Below are 6000 nucleotides of genomic sequence, written 5' to 3' on the forward strand. Positions count from 1 at the left end.
GGGGCTTCTGACTTGGGTCTGAAAACAAAAATGTTTTTGTCATTATTAATGATAATAGTCGCTTTGTCGTAAGAGGAGAGAAATAATCCTATATTTGCTCAAAGTTTTATTACATCTATAAAAGGTCATGGTCAAATTTAAACATGAGATATGGTATAATGCCTTTGAGACAACTGAACCAGATATTAACAAATATAGGACATCATACGGCCTTCAACAATGAGCAAATTCGCACTGCATAGTCAGCTATAAAAGGCCCGGAAATGACAAATGTAAAACAATTCAAACGAGAACACTAACGATCTAATGTATGTACAAAATATGAACGAAGAACAAATATATAACACAACAACAAACGACAAAGTCGACTTTGAAATGATATCAAATCATAAATATTGATTGTCATCGAAATTAGAGCAAAATAATAAATATTTTGTATTATCATATCCATTAGGTTTGTCTGTACCATTCAGTGTTTGTCAAATAGCTGAAATGAAATTTATTTTATTACCCGGCCACATTTCAATATTGCGATTAGCGAATATGAATACTGATACTTTATTTCTCATAAGCAAAAGCAGTATAAACAAATTCAAATCTGTCAATATAAAAGGTCGATGGTAGTGGCGGTGGTGGTGGTGGGAGGGGATCGAAAGGGGGAGGGTGTAGGATAGGGTTTGTCAGAATGGTAATGCTACGGGTAATAAGCTTAAACATTTCATTCTAGGAGGACATTTGAAAAAAAATGGATTTATAGTAGCTTAGGCTACTGGGCTCCTTTTAAGCGTATTTCTAGTAATCTAAAGAAATCAAGCCTTTTAGATTAGCTAATTGGTTCTGAAAATAAACAGTTTTAAAGATGTTTTTTTTTTGCTATAAAGATATAATTTAAAAAAAAAATAAGAACAAAATTGAAAAATATTAACAGAAATATTCTTCTTTGATGAAACAAATGTAAAAAGCGAAGACAATTGCTTTTTGTAAATTTTTAGGTCGATTAGAAATAGAATGTGCCACTTTAAAATTTTATCAAGCAGGCTAAATCTATATTATTCAATTTGCCACAAAATAAATAGTATATACATCAAATATCGAGTTACAAGATGACACATCTTAGAACATTAAAATAAAGTTGAAATTTAAAAATGACTGACAATTTATTTGCTGAAAGATCTTAGTCAGATTTTTAAACCTGGCGATTGTATCGGTTTGAAACCCCCAAATAAAAATGTTAATTAAGTTTATATTTTGATGTATTGCATTGTACTCTGTTTATTACAAAAAATTAATTGACTTTTCTATTGCCACATCTTGTGTCAACTTTTTTCCTATTTAAACATAATTTTTATTTAACGGTTTTAAAAGTAAGCAATTAACCTATTATAGATAACCCTTTATTATAGGTTTTGTTATTAGTTAAGATTGAAGAAATCAACACAACCCTATACCTCAGAGTTTAAAATATATTTTTCATTGCAATAAATAATGTCAATATAAAAGGATAAAAGTCATGCCACATTTGAATTGCCTTCAAAACACAAGGCTATACTTGTATCGGTTGATTAATTTTTTGTTACTTATTTAACGTCAAGTGGCAAATATTTCAAGTGCATTTAGGAGGGTGTGGATTGGGTATTACCGAATTGAGAATAATGAGGTGCTAAAATATAAAGAATAGAGAATACTGGGGTGTTAAAATATAAAGAATAGAGAATACTGGGGTGTTCAAATATAAAGAATAGAGAATACTGGGGTGTTCAGATATAAAGAATAGAGAATACTTGGGTGTTCAAATATAAAGAATAGAGAATAATAGGGTGTTCAGATATAAAGAATAGAGAATACTGGGGTGTTCAAATATAAAGAATAGAGAATACTGGGGTGTTCAAATATAAAGAATAGAGAATACTGGGGTGTTCAGATATAAAGAATAGAGAATACTGGGGTGTTCAAATATAAAGAATAGAGAATACTGGGGTGTTTAAATATAAAAAATAGAGAATACTGGGGTGTTCAAATATAAAGAATAGAGAATACTGGGGTGTTCAAATATAAAGAATAGAGAATACTGGGGTGTTCAGATATAAAGAATAGAGAATACTGGGGTGTTCAAATATAAAGAATAGAGAATACTGGGGTGTTTAAATATAAAAAATAGAGAATACTGGGGTGTTCAAATATAAAGAATAGAGAATACTGGGGTGTTTAAATATAAAGAATAGAGAATACTGGGGTGTTCAAATTTAAAGAATAGAGAATACTGGGGTGTTCAAATATAAAGAATAGAGAATACTGGAGTGTTCAAATATAAAGAAAAGAGAATACTGGGGTGTTCAAATATAAAGAATAGAGAATACTGGTACTTTTGTTCATATATAAAGAATAGAAAATACTGGTGTGCTCAAATATAAAGAATAGAGAATACTGGGGTGTTCAGATATAAAGAACAGAGAATACTGGGGTGTTCAGATATAAAGGATAGAGAATAGTGGAGTGTTCAGATATAAAGAACAGAGAATACTGGGGTGTTCATATATAAAGAATAGAGAATACTGGGGTATTCAAATATAAAGAATAGAGAATACTGGGGTGTTAAGATATAAAGAATAGAGAATACTGGGGTGTTCAGATATAAAGAATAGAGAATACTGGGGTGTTCAAATATGAAGAATAGAGAATACTGGGGTGTTCAGATATAAAGAATAGAGAATACTGGGGTGTTCAGATATAAAGAACAGAAAATACTGGGGTGTTCAGATATAAAGAATAGAGAATACTGGGGTGTTCAGATATAAAGAATAGAGAATACTGGGGTGTTAAGATATAAAGAATAGAGAATACTGGTGTGTTCAGATATAAAGAATAGAGAATACTGGGGTGTTCAGATATAAAGAATAGAGAATACTGGTGTGTTCAGATATAAAGAATAGAGAATACTGGTGTGTTCAGATATAAAGAATAGAGAATACTGGGGTGTTCAGATATAAAGAATAGAGAATACTGGGGTGTTCAGATATAAAGAATAGAGAATACTGGGGTGTTCAGATATAAAGAACAGAGAATACTGGAGTGTTAAGATATAAAGAATAGAGAATACTGGGGTGTTCAGATATAACGAATAGAGAATACTTGGGTGTTCAAATATAAAGAATAGAGAATACTGGGGTGTTCAGATATAAAGAATAGAGAATACTGGGGTGTTCAGATATAAAGAATAGAGAATACTGGGGTGTTCAGATATAAAGAATAGAGAATAATGGGGTGTTCAGATATAAAGAATAGAGAATACTGGGGTGTTCAGATATAAAGAATAGAGAATACTGGAGTGTTCAAATGTAAAGAATAGAGAATACTGAGGTGTTCAAATATAAAGAATAGAGAATACTGGGGTGTTAAGATATAAAGAATAGAGAATACTGGGGTGTTCAGATATAAAGAATAGAGAATACTGGGGTGTTCAGATATAAAGAATAGAGAATAATGGGGTGTTCAAATATAAAGAATAGAGAATACTGGGGTGTTCAGATATAAAGAATAGAGAATACTGGAGTGTTCAAATGTAAAGAATAGAGAATACTGAGGTGTTCAAATATAAAGAATAGAGAATACTGGGGTGTTAAGATATAAAGAATAGAGAATACTGGTGTGTTCAGATATAAATAATAGAGAATACTGGGGGGTGTTCAGATATAAAGAATAGAGAATACTGGGGTGTTCAGATATAAAGAATAGAGAATACTGTGGTGTTCAGATATAAAGAATAGAGAATACTGGAGTGTTCAGATATAAATAATAGAGAATACTGCGGTGTTCAGATATAAAGAATAGAGAATACTGGGGTGTTCAGATATAAAGAATAGAGAATACTGGGGTGTTCAGATATAAAGAATAGAGAATACTGGTGTGTTCAGATATAAAGAATAGAGAATACTTGGGTGTTCATATATAAAGAATACAGAATACTGCGGTGTTCAAATATAAAGAATAGAGAATACTGGAGTGTTCAGATATAAAGAACAGAGAATACTGGGGTGTTCAGATATAAAGAATAGAGAATACTGGGGTGTTCAGATATAAAGAATAGAGAATACTGGGGTGTTCAGATATAAAGAATAGAGAATACTGGGGTGTTTAAATATAAAGAATAGAGAATACTGGGGTGTTCAAATATAAAGAATAGAGAATACTGGGGTGTTTAAATATAAAGAATAGAGAATACTGGGGTGTTCAGATATAAAGAATAGAGAATACTGGGGTGTTCAGATATAAAGAATAGAGAATACTGGGGTGTTCAAATATAAAGAATAGAGAATACTGGGGTGTTCTGATATAAAGAATAGAGAATACTGGGGTGTTCAAATATAAAGAATAGAGAATACTGGGGGTTAAGATATTAAGAATAGAGAATACTGGGGTGTTCAGATATAAAGAATAGAGAATACTGGGGTGTTCAGATATAAAGCATAGAGAATACTGGGGTGTTCTGATATAAAGAATAGAGAATACTGGGGTGTTCAAATATAAAGAATAGAGAATACTGGGGGTTAAGATATTAAGAATAGAGAATACTGGGGTGTTCAGATATAAAGAATAGAGAATACTGGGGTGTTCTGATATAAAGAATAGAGAATACTGGGGTGTTCTGATATAAAGAATAGAGAATACTGGGGTGTTCTGATATAAAGAATATAGAATACTGGGGTGTTCTGATATAAAAAAAAAATAGAGAATACTTGGGTGTTCAAATATAAAGAATAGAGAATACTGGGGTGTTCAAATATAAAGAATAGAGAATACTGGGGTGTTAAGATATAAAGAAAAGAGAATACTGGGGTGTTCTGATATAAAGAATAGAGAATACTGGGGTGTTCTGATATAAAGAATAGAGAATACTGGGGTGTTCTGATATAAAGAATATAGAATACTGGGGTGTTCTGATATAAAAAAAAAATAGAGAATACTTGGGTGTTCAAATATAAAGAATAGAGAATACTGGGGTGTTCAAATATAAAGAATAGAGAATACTGGGGTGTTTAAATATAAAGAATAGAGAATACTGGGGTGTTCAGATATAAAGAATAGAGAATACTGGGGTGTTCAAATATAAAGAATAGAGAATACTGCGGTGTTCAGATATAAAGAATAGAGAATACTGGGGTGTTCAAATATAAAGAATAGAGAATACTGGGGTGTTCAAATATAAAGAATAGAGAATACTGGGGTGTTTAAATATAAAGAATAGAGAATACTGGGGTGTTCAGATATAAAGAATAGAGAATACTGGGGTGTTCAGATATAAAGAATAGAGAATACTGGGGTGTTCAGATATAAAGAATAGAGAATACTGGGGTGTTCAAATATAAAGAATAGAGAATACTGGGGGTTAAGATATTAAGAATAGAGAATACTGGGGTGTTCAGATATAAAGAATAGAGAATACTGGGGTGTTCAAATATAAAGAATAGAGAATACTGCGGTGTTCAGATATAAAGAATAGAGAATACTGGGGTGTTCAAATATAAAGAATAGAGAATACTGGGGTGTTCTGATATAAAGAATAGAGAATACTGGGGTGTTCAAATATAAAGAATAGAGAATACTGGGGGTTAAGATATTAAGAATAGAGAATACTGGGGTGTTCAGATATAAAGAATAGAGAATACTGGGGTGTTCAGATATAAAGCATAGAGAATACTGGGGTGTTCTGATATAAAGAATAGAGAATACTGGGGTGTTCAAATATAAAGAATAGAGAATACTGGGGGTTAAGATATTAAGAATAGAGAATACTGGGGTGTTCAGATATAAAGAATAGAGAATACTGGGGTGTTCTGATATAAAGAATAGAGAATACTGGGGTGTTCTGATATAAAGAATAGAGAATACTGGGGTGTTCTGATATAAAGAATATAGAATACTGGGGTGTTCTGATATAAAAAAAAAATAGAGAATACTTGGGTGTTCAAATATAAAGAATAGAGAATACTGGGGTGTTCAAAT

This window comes from Mytilus galloprovincialis, chromosome 12, assembly GCF_965363235.1.
Source record: "Mytilus galloprovincialis chromosome 12, xbMytGall1.hap1.1, whole genome shotgun sequence".
Taxonomy (NCBI): domain Eukaryota; kingdom Metazoa; phylum Mollusca; class Bivalvia; order Mytilida; family Mytilidae; genus Mytilus; species Mytilus galloprovincialis.